The following is a 12083-nucleotide window of genomic DNA, read 5'->3' on the forward strand; positions in this document are numbered from 1 at the left end:
GGATAAAGCCTACGGTCCTTAACCTGACTTTCAAAGCCTTCCACAATCTAGCCTCTGCCCACCTTTTCAACTTCATCTTTTAGGCTTTCAGAAACACTCACATCCATACCCACCCACAGCCATATTCAGCTTGTAGCTGTGATCAAACTTGTCTGGCACACATACAAGCACAGTAGCTGGGCTTGCCTGGGGGTTTATCCAGTAGACTTAGGGGTTGACCTGCTGATTTTGAATGACTAATTTAAAACTCTGTTTTATTTTTTTGGAAAATTTAAATTATTTTATTATAAAAAGTTATACAAAATAAACCATAAACACAACAGTGAAAAATAAAATTTAAACAGAGTTAAGCCAGTCCATAAAACATTTCAAATGAAAAAGTAATAATAAAAACCTTATCACACAGGGAGATCAGCTTGATACTTTATGACTGCCTGGAGGGGTGGGATAGGGAGGGTGGGAGGGAGACGCAAAAGGGAGGGGATATGGAAACATATGTATATGTATAACTGATTAAATTTGTTATAAAGCAAAAAAAAAAAGAATACTTTACAATACTACCATTCAGTCTTATCTTGTAATGTCAACACATAGGGAGAAAGGACTCGTGAATAAAATATGCTTTGTTTCTTCAAACCAAAAAAAAAAAAAAAAAAAAAAAAACCTTATCAGCTCATTTGAAATTATTCATCTTTAGATATATGACGCTTTACTTCCTAGACTTAAAATAGTGATCTCATTACGCTTAGTTAGGCTGTGAAATATTACATAGCATTTTTTTTGTTTTTTTTAGTTTTTTTTTTGTGGTATGCAGGCCTCTCACTGTTGTGGCCTCTCCCGTTGTGGAGCACAGGCTCCGGACGCGCAGGCTCAGCGGCCATGGCTCATGGGCCCAGCCACTCCGCGGCATGTGGGATCTTCCCAGACCGGGGCACGAACCCGCGTCCCCTGCATCGGTAGGCGGACTCTCAACAATTGCGCCACCAAGGAAGCCCCCCAACCTCACTTTTTAAAACTGTCATCACCATTAGAAAAGGTCCCAGCCAGCCCTCTGGTCCTAAGCTACAGCGTGAAGTAGAGCCCCTCAGCCAACCTGTAGATCTGTGAGAAGAAACAGTTGTGTTAGGATGCTACGTTTTGTGGCTCTTCATTGGGCACCAGGGAAGTCCCTGAACATGTTTTCTTAAATCCCCTAAATCCCTCTTATTTTGGTAGTTTAATGTGACTCTCTAAAGGTGACAAGAGAGTTTAGGGAATGATTATTATATACATGATGTCTTAGAGCATTTTTTTCTTGAGCTATAAGAATAAAGGTAAAAAATATATAATTATGTATATATTATACTTAGCTACTCATTCATTCTGTGGTACATTTTGTCATAGAAAATCTGCAACAGTCATTAATGAAACATACATTAATAGGCATATAATGTGTATATTTTTATTCCTTAGAAAATGTTTTTGGGGCCCCCAAGACCACCCACATGTTTGGTGACTAACTAGAAGGGCTCATGGGACTCAGGGTATAGATGTCTTCTTGGCTAGGGTTTGTTACAGCAAAAGGATACACAACAGGATCAGCAAGGGAAAAAACACAGGTGGAACCTGGAAAAAATCCATGTTCAGTCTTCATATGCTTTCTGTCTCTCATGAGGGGACACACCAAGCATGCTCCTTTCTCCAGCAGTAAAAAAATTCAGGAATATATGTGCAACGTGTCTGCCCAGGGAAGCCCATTAGAGACTCAGCATCCAAGGTTTTGTTTTGTTTTTTTTTTTTCCAGAAGTATATTTAATGGTCAGTTCAGTTGGGATAATATGGTCATTGCATGAACAGGTCTTGGAAAGTTTTGATAAATTCATACCAGGTTTCTCTTGCTTACAAGAATAAAGTAAGTATAATATTTTTTTTTGCTTTATAACAAATTAAATCAGTTATACATATACATATGTTCCCATATCCCCTCCCTTTTGCGTCTCCCTCCCACCCTCCCTATCCCACCCCTCCAGGCGGTCACAAAGCACCGAGCTGATCTCCCTGTGCTAGCATCCAAGGTTTTTATTGGGAGCTAGTCACATAGGCACCCTCTGCCCAGCAACTCCCAAAATTCCAGACTCCCAAAAGGAAAGCAAGTGTTCACCATAAATCACATTGTTTGTACAGTCTAGGTAGAGTAAACCAGTCTCATCAGTCAGGGAATGATTAAATGCCAAATTCCCAGATATAAGCCAAGAGTCAACCTTGTAAGCAGACCCTTCTAAAGATAGCAACCTCAGACCTGCTATGTTAACTCTTTTCTGCACACTTTATCCCCTTGGCCCTTGACCACAGTGCCTTTATGGTAAAATTACTATCAGGAAGGGCCCATTGGGGCAGGATGAGACTAACCTGATTATTGACCTCAGTCATGCCTCCATGGGTCCTGAATTTAGCCAGTTAAAACAAATCCTATTAACCATAAAGATCTGTCTTAGAGAAACAAACAGATTTATAGAAAAAGAGATCAGGTTTGTGTTGACCAGAGGCAGGGGTTGGGGGGAGGGAGAATTGGATGAAGGTGGTCAAAAGGTACAAACTTGCAGTTATAAGATAAATAAGTACTAGGGATGTAATGTACAACATGATAAATACAATTAACACTGCTGTATGTTATATATGAAAGTTGTTAAGATAGTAAATACTAAATTCTCATCACAAAGAAAACATTTTTTTCTGTTTCTTTAATTTTATATCTGTATGAGATGATGGGTGCTCACTAAATTTACTGTGAAAATAATTTCATGATGTATGTAAGTCAAATCATTATGCTGTATAACTTAAACTTAGATAGTGCTGTATGTCAGTTATATCTCAATAAAAATCCCCATAAAACTGAAAGGGTAAAAAAAGGTCTATCTTAAATTTCTATATTAACCTTTTTTACCTGGCCTGAGGCATCAATTCAGGCACAGCACAACTCTGGCCAGTAAATTGAAGCTGACCTGAAAGCCTTCCAGGGCTGAGGCAGCATCTGCAGAGAAAGGATGCACACATTAGAAGTACAATCCCCGAGGGCACACATCGTCCCCCTGGAAACCAAGAGTTTATCATTGTTAGGGTGCCCCAAGCAGGATGTACATTAGTCAGACAGTACATATTATATTAAATTTCTTATAAAACTTCTCCCTTTATTTCTTTTAATCCATAATCCTACAGAGCCTATTTTATGTTTCTTGTTATTACAATAATTGCTAACCCATGGACAGTTAGGATTTCATCTAAAAACTTGTTTTTTCTACCTCTTTTTGCAGGATTATCATTGGTGGTGGAGAGCCCTTTTTACCAGCAGCTTTACAGCTGTTTACCTTTTTTTGTATGCAGTTTATTACTTCTTTACCAAACTTCAAATCACGGGCATTGCAAACACCATTTTGTACTTTGGGTACACGATGCTCATGGTCTTGATTTTCTTCCTTTTCACAGGTGAGCACAGAATTACTTTGTGTATTTCAGATTCTCTAAAAAGACTTGGCAATATCCATAATATAATAAGCATCAATTAACAATTAATGGAAGGAAGAGGGAACAAAGTCATCATGTTCATTTTTATGCTTTGGAGATAAAAGATTGCAAAGCCCGGGGAGCTGGAGGGACCTTATGTACTTAGCTGTAAGACTGTCTCTTGTGAATGTTTTTAAACAGTAGGGATGTGTTCCAAAGCACAGTAAGGGTTATGTGTAATCACCTTTGAATAGCTCCCAAGCATAAAAAATTAACCGACTTGAATAACTTTTAAATGAGTAAAATTAGATTAAGTCAATATAAGCAATTATAGGTGAGGAACAAGATGTATACTTCTCAGGATTACTCATTTGGGATTGTTATTTGGGTTCCGCTGCGATGGAAACTTTTGTTTAAATTAATGCTTGAAGCAGGTGAAAAAATGGCATGGTTTCTAAGATGATCCAGTTGGAGAAATAATGAAGATGGAGAGCTTTACTCCCTTTCTAACCCAAGGGAAGCAGCGGTCCACCTCTACCTGCCTCACTTTGTGTGTGTGTGTGTGTGTGTGTGTGTGTGTGTGTGTGTGTGTTACGCGGGTCTCTCACTGTTGTGGCCTCTCCTGTTGCGGAGCACAGGCTCCGGACGCGCAGGCTCAGCGGCCATGGCTCATGGGCCTAGCCACTCCGCGGCATGTGGGATCTTCCCGGGCCGGGGCATGAACCCGTGTCCCCTGCATCGGCAGGCAGACTCTCAGCCACTGCGCCACCAGGGAAGCCCTGCCTCACTTTTAAGTTCTGGTTTTAGCTCAAGTCATATCACTTGTGTAGATCAGTTTGGAACATTTCAAATATTTTTCTCCGATTTTAACTCTCAGCCTCAACAAATATGCAAAAATTAACAATGGAAATTTGTCAGAAATCAAAGCCTTAAGACACATGTAAACATTATCTGAGAAACTGGGCATCTTGGTTGGTGGCTCCTTTCTGTGCTTTTTGTATACTGCTGCTCTCAACTCCTCAGTAAAGAGAAGACTGGGCAGGCCTTCTCTCATCTCTCAGCCACCAGAAGTTCTATTTAGGGACCTCCCTGGCGGTCCAGTCGTTGGAACTCTGCTCTTCCACTTCCACTGCAGGGGGCCCGGGTTTGATCCCTGGTTGGGGAACTAAAAAAGTTCTATTTAAAACCGAAGGCCTGAGAGTGTCTCATCATTCTAGTCTACCAGCCTCCTCATGTTTGTTTTTGAGGTTTTTAAGCTTTTTACTGAAATATGCCTGCAGAAAAGTGCACACATCATAAGTGTAGAGCAGTGAGCACAATCTGTAACTGACACCCATGTTAATTAACAGTATGTGATCTGCACGCCCAAAGCCACTGTTGGGCCTCTTTCCACTCACCTTCCCCAAAAGGCAACCACTATTCTGACTTTTAACAGCATCGGTTAATTTGGCCTGTTTTTGATTTGTAGGTAAATGGAATCATACGAGATCTACTATTTTATGTCTGGCTTCACTGGGGTCTGATTTCTTTTTCTCAAGATTGTTTGCGAATTTCATCCATATCGCTGTGCGTACATGTCGTCTCTGCCCCTTGTGTGTTCTGTTTTGGGTTTCTCCCCCTGTGGGTTACTGGCTTTTCTATTTGTGTAATGTGCAGTTAGATGGATTATGTTTTCTTTTCTTCATTACCTAACACTTTGACTCAGGCTGCCTTTTTCTGGGAGTCTTATATTACAACAACTTCTTTCAGAAGTTAGATGTCATCCCAAATGGTCACATTGCTGACAAAAATCTGTGCCCTTTGGTTGGCTCCACCACTTGAATCGCTTCTGTCACTAATATGTGACTCTCCAAGGCTCTAAGTGGTCTCTTGCCAAATCTAAGGCCTTTCCCTGGTCTTCATCCTCCTTGGCTTCTTAGCTAAACACTACTCAACACCTATTCTGTGAAATTCTCCCAGCATGATTGGCATTCTTCTTCTTGTACCACGCTGTGAATTCTTTTTTTTTTTTTTTTTTTTTTTTTTTCTTTTTGCGGTATGCGGGCCTCTCACTGCTGTGGCCTCCCCCGCTGCGGAGCACAGGCTCCGGACGCGCAGGCCCAGCAGCCATGGCTCACGGGCCCAGCCGCTCCGCGGCATATGGGATCCTCCCAGACCGGGGCACGAACCCGTATCCCCTGCATCGGCAGGCGGACTCTCAACCACTGCGCCACCAGGGAGGCCCTGTGAATTCTTTTGTTTTCCTCCCTCTTCCTGTCACCTAACTCTAGCCTTTTTCAAGGGTTCAGCTTTCAGCATTTCAGCCCTTTCTTTCTACACTCTCCCTTTTAGAGCTTATTTAGTCCCAGGGCTTCACTTATGTCCTCAGTGCTGACAGCTCCCAAATCTGTATCTCTAGTCATAACCTCTCTCCAATTATATTCTGAACATTTGCATGTCGCATTGGTACTGCCAACTCGACATGCCCCAGAAAGTCAGTGTAGCACTTCCTTTCCCCCCAACGGACTCATCTTAATTTCTCTCTTCCTTTGACCATCATCTCTAATCTCTCATCTCCTTGGCTTCTTTTGCAGGAATTCTTAACATAGACCTTCCATGCTTTATAGTTAATTAATTACAACTCCCCTATTTATTCTTCTTCAGAAGCTTCTTATTCTGTCTTACACTGCGTGAGACCCTGAGCTAGGTGCTGGGGACATAGTGGTGAAGAAGACAGGTAAAGTCCCCTACTTTTGTGGATCTTATATTTTAATGGGTGGGGAACAAAGAAGGAATTATGGGTTTGATGAGCTTTGTGAAAGAAATGATATTGAAGAAGAGGTGGATAATCAAGTGTTTCAAACAGAGGTGACAGCATGTTCAAAAGTCCTAAAGTGAGAAGGAGTATGACATCTTCAAAGAACACAGAGAAGTTCAAGATGGCAAGAGAAGGAAGGTGGCACTGGGTGGCAATAGTGATTAGAGACATAAGGAACTAGCAGATCTTACCAGGGTCTTAAAAACTCTACTGTACTAGGGAATTTAGATTTTATTGTAGGAATGATGGGAAGTTGAGGGGGTTTAAATAGGGAACTAATGTGATAATATCACTCTTCTTATTTGAAAGCTTTAATAGTGCCATACTTCTCTATCAAGGTCTAAACTTACCTTGGTGTTTGGGCTCCTGTTCTGCCTACTCAGCGTATTTTCTAAACCTCTTAAACTGAACCATTTACTGAGTTTAGGCGTGTCTCCTCCTGACTTTTTTTTAAATATATATTTTAAAAATTTATTTATTTTATTTATTTATTTTTGGCTGCATTGGGTCTTTGTTGCTGCGCATGGGCTTTCCCTAGTTGCAGCGAGCGGGGGCTACTCTTCATTGTGGCACATGGGCTTCTCATTGCAGTGGCTTCTCTTGTTGCAGAGCACAGGCTCTAGGTGCATGGGCTTCATTAGTTGTGGCTCGTGGGCTGTAGAGTGCAGGCTCGGTATTTGTGGTGCATGGGCTTAGTAGATCTGCGGCATGTGGGATCTTCCTGGACCAGGCCTTGAACCCGTGTCCCCTGCATTGGCAGGCAGATTCTTAACCACTGCGCCACCAGGGAAGCCCTCCTCCTGACGTTTTTAGCATGTCTCCCCACCTAACTTGGAATCTCCTTGAGAACAGAGACCACATCGTATGCCTATTTTATATCTTTTATAGTGCTAAGCACATGGTTCTTCTTGAATTACATAGAGCATGAAAGAGAGGAGATACCATTATGGTATAATGTTTCCCTATCTATTTTATTTTATTTTAAATTAAAAAAATGTTTAGATTGAAGTATAATTGACATACAACATTGTATTAGTTTCTGGTGTACAACATAATGATTTGATATTTGTATATATTGCAAAATGATCACCACAATAAGTCTAGTTAACATCTGTCATCATACACAGTTACAAAGTTTTTGGAGTAGATGAGAACTTTTAAGATTTATTCTTTTAGCAACTTTCAAACATGCAGTACAGTATTATTAATTATAGTCACTATGCTGTACATTACATCCCCATGACTTATTTATAACTGGAAGTTTGTACCTTTTGACCCCCTTCACCCATTTTGCCCACATCCTCTCCCCACCCTCCAGCCTCTGGACACCATCAATTTGTTCTTTGTATCTATGAGCTTGGTTGGTTTCTTTTTTTTCTAAGATCCCACATGTAAGTGAGAGCATGCGGTATTTGTTTTTCTCTGTCTGACTTACTTCACTTAGCATAATGCCCTCAAGCCCATCCATGTTGTCACAAAAAGCAGGATTGCATTCTTTTTTTATGGCTGAATAATATTCCATTGTATACATATACCACATTTTCTTTATCCATTTATCCATCAGTGGACACTTAGGTTGTTTTCATATCTTGACTATTGTAAATAATGCTGCAGTGAACATGGGGTACATGTATCTTTTTGAGTTAGTGTTTTCATTTTCTTTGGATAAATACCCAAAACTGGAATTGCTGGATCTTACAGTAGTTCTATTTTTAATTTTTTGAGGAACCTCCATACCATTTTCTATAGTGGCTGCACCAATTTACATTCCCACCAACAGTGCACAGGGTCCCCTTTTCTCCACATCCTCGCCAACACTTTTTATTTCTTGTGTTTTTGAGAATTGCCATTCTAACAGGTGTGAGGTGATATCTCACTGTGGGTTTGATTTGCATTTCCCTGATGATTAATGTTGTTGAGCATCTTTTCATGTACCTCTTGGCCTTCTGTATGTCTTCTTTGGAGAAACGTCTATTCAGATCTTCTGCCCATTTTTTTTGTAATAAAATGCTTACATCTATTGTAACAGCCCTAAAATCTTTCTGGAGGGTGTATATTTTTTTTCCTTTCCAGTTTTATTGAGATTTTTATTGAGGTATAGTTGACATACAGCACTGTAAAAGTTTAAGGTATACAGCATAATGATTTCATGAAATTATGATCACAGTAAATTTAGTGAATATCCATCATCTCATATAGTTACAAAATTGAAGAAATAGAAAAAGATTTTTTTCTTGTGCTGAAATTTACTTTCAGCAACTTTCATATATAACGTACAGCAGTGTTAATTATATTTATCATTGTACATTAAAACCCTAATACTTATTTATCTGATAACTGAAAATTTGTACCTTTTGACTGCCTTCATCCAATTCCTCTTCACCCACCCCTCACATCTGGTAACTACAAATCTGATCTCTTTTTCTATGAGTTTGTTTGTTTGTTTGTTGAAGTATAATTGACCTACAGCACTGTGTTAGTTCCTGGTACACAGCATAGTGATTTGATATTTCTATCCATTTCAAAATGATCACCATGATAAGTCTACTTACCATCTGTCACCATACAAAGATTTGCATAATCATTGACTATATTCCCCACACTGTACGTTTCATCTCATGACTTATTTATTTTGTAACTGGAATTTTGTATCTCTTAATCTCCCTCACCTATTTCACTCCTCCACCTACCCCTCCACCCCTGGCAACCACCTGTTTGTTCTCTGTGTCTATGACTGTTTCTATTTTGTTACGTTTGTTCAATTGTTCCATTTTTTAGATTCCACATACAAATGAAATCATACAGTATTTGTTTTTCTCTGTCTGACTTATTTCACTTAGCATAATACCCTCTAGGTCCATACATGTTGTCCCAAATGGCCAAATGACAAGATTTAATTCTTTTTTTATGGCTGAATTTTATATATATATATATATATATATATATATATATATACACACACACACACACACACACACACACAAACATATACCACATCTTATTTATCCATTCATCTATTGATGAGCACTTCGGTTGCTTCCATATCTTGGCTACTGTAAATGATGCTTCAGTGAACATAGGGGTTCATATATCTTGAATTAGTGTTTTTGTTTTCTTCAGATAAATACCCAGGAGTGGAATTGCTGGATCATGTGGTGGATCTATTTTCATTTTTTTCAGGAATCTCCATACTGTTTTCTACAGTGGCTGCACCAGTTTACATTCCCACCAACTGTGTACAAAGGTTCCCTTTTCTCCACATCCTCACCAACACTTGTTATTTGTTATCTTTTTGATGATAGCCATTCTGACAGGTATCAGGTGATATCTCATTGTGGTTTTGATTTGCATTTCCCTGATGATTAATGACATTGAACATCTTTTCATGTGCCTGTTGGCCTTCTGTATGTTTTGTCTTCTCTGGAAAAATGTCTGTTCAGATCCTCTGCCCATTTAAAAAAAATTTTTTTTATAATTATTTTTTTGATGTAGACCATTTTTTAAAAAGTCTTTGTTGAATTTGTTACAATATTGCTTTTATTTTATGTTTTGGTTTGTTGGCTGCAAGGCATGGGGGATCCTAGCTCCCCGACCAGGGATTGAACCCTCACCCCCTGCGTTGGTAGGCAAAGTCTTAACCACTGGACCAGCAGGGAAGTCCCACTCTACACATTTTTAATTGGATTTTTTGGGGGGAGTTTATTGCTATTGAGTTGGATGAGTTTTTTTAAAAATATATCTTGGATATTAACCCCTTATCAGATATATGATATGCAAGTATTTTCTCCTGTTCAGTAGGTTGCCTTTTCATTTTTGTTGATGGTTTCCTTTTCTGTACAGAAACATTTTAGTTTGATGTAGTCCCACTTGTCAATTTTTGCTTTTGTTGCCTTTGCTTTTGGTGTGAAGTCCAAAAAAATCATCACCAAGACTGATGTCAAGGAGCTTACCTCCTATATTTACTTTTAGGAGATTTATGGTTTCAGGTCTTACATTCAGGTCTTTAATCCACTTTAAGTTGATTTTTGTGTCCAGTTTCATTCATTTGCGTGTGCCTGTCCTGTTTTCCCAACACATTTATGAAAAGACTATCCTTTCTCCATTGTATATTATTGGCTCCTTTGTCATAAATTAGTTGACCATATATGTGTGGTCTTATTTCTGGGCTCTCTGTTTTGTTCCATTGAGTTATGTATTTGTTTTTATGCCAATACCATACGGTTTTGATTACTATAGCCTTGTGATATAGTTTGAAATCAAGGGACTGATACCTCCAACTTTGTTCTTGTTTCTCAAGATTGCTTTGGCTATTTGGGATCTTTTGTGGTTCCATACAAATTTTAGGATTGTTTGTTCTATTTCTGTGAAATTACCACTGGACTTTTATTTTATTTTTATTATTATTATTATTTTTTGACCATGCTGTGCAGCATGTGGGATCTTAGTTCCCTGGCCAGGGTTCAAACCTGCGCCCCCTGCATTGGAAGCACAGAGTGTTAACCACTGGACCACCAGGGAAATCCACCACTGGACTTTTGATGTGTTTTGATTGGAGAATTTAGCCTATTTACATTTAATTATTGATAGGTATGTCCTTATTGCCATTCATACATTGAATCTGTAGATTCCTTTGTGTAGTGTAGACATGTTTACAATATTAATCTTACAATTCATGAGCATAGAATATCTTTCCATTTATTTGTGTTTTCTTCAATCTTTCATTAACATCTTACAGTTTTCAGTGTAGAGGTCTTTCAGTTTCTCAGTTAAATTTATTCTTAGGTACTTCATTCTTTTTGATCAATTGTAAATGGGATTTTGTTTGTTTGTTTGTTTTTTGCGGTACGCGGGCCTCTCATTGTCGTGGCCTCTCCCGTTGCGGAGCACAGTCTCCGCATGCGCAGGCTCAGCAGCCATGGCTCACGGGCCCAGCCGCTCTGCGGCATGTGGGATCTTCCCGGACTGGGGCATGAACCCGTGTCCCCTGCATCGGCAGGCGGACTCTCAACCACTATGCCACCAGGGAAGCCCGGGATTGTTTTCTTAATTTATCTTTCTGATAGTTCATTATTAGTGTATAGAAATGCAACAAGTTTCTATACATTGATTTTGTATCCTGAAACTTTACTGAATTCATTTATTAGTTCTAATAGTTCTTTGGTGGAGTCTTTACGGTTTTCTATACATAACATCATGTCATCTGTAGATAGTGACAGTTTTACTTCTTCCTTTCCAAATTGGATACCTTTTATTCTTCTTCTTGCCTAATTGTTCTGCCTAGGACTTTCAATACTCTATTAAATAAAAGTGGTGAGTGTGGGCATCCTTGTCTTATTCCTGATCTTAGAGGAAAAGCTTTTCGCTTTTCACCTTTGAGTATGATGTTAGCTATGGGTTTGTCATACATGGACTTTATTATGTTGAGATACGTATCCTCTATACCCATTATCATTATGTAGTGCCCTTATTAGCTTATTACAGTCTTCTTTAAAAATCTATTTTGTGTAAATATAGCTACCCCAGCTTTCTTTTGGTTTCCATTTGCATGGAATATATATTTTTTTAATCCCTTCACTTTCAGTCTGTGTGTCCTTATGTCTGAAGTGAGTTTCTTATAGGCAGCATATAGATGGGTCTTGTTTTTTATCCATTCCAGCCACTGTATGTGTTTTGATTGGAGAATTTAGTCTATTTACATTTAATTATTGATAGGTATGTCCTTATTGCCATTTTGTTATTTGTTTCCTGGCTGTTTTTTAGTTCCTCTGTCCCTTTCTTCTTCTCTTGCCTCTTCCTCTGTGGTTTG

The 12083-nt window shown here is 39.1% G+C and overlaps 1 pseudogene across 1 annotated transcript in view; it reads left to right on the forward strand.

Annotated features, from left to right (window-relative positions):
* The window catches only part of LOC309796300 (transmembrane 9 superfamily member 2-like), a 99031-nt pseudogene that overhangs the window by 70382 nt on the left and 16566 nt on the right, over positions 1 to 12083 (forward strand). Inside the window, exons 13-14 of the transcript in view lie at positions 1837 to 1891; positions 3291 to 3462. The product of the transcript in view is annotated as a transmembrane 9 superfamily member 2-like (transcript). The remainder of the gene's footprint in view (positions 1 to 1836; positions 1892 to 3290; positions 3463 to 12083) is intronic.

The sequence above is a fragment of the Mesoplodon mirus genome (genome assembly GCF_964341445.2).
Source record: "Mesoplodon mirus genome assembly, chromosome: X".
Lineage (NCBI taxonomy): Eukaryota > Metazoa > Chordata > Mammalia > Artiodactyla > Ziphiidae > Mesoplodon > Mesoplodon mirus.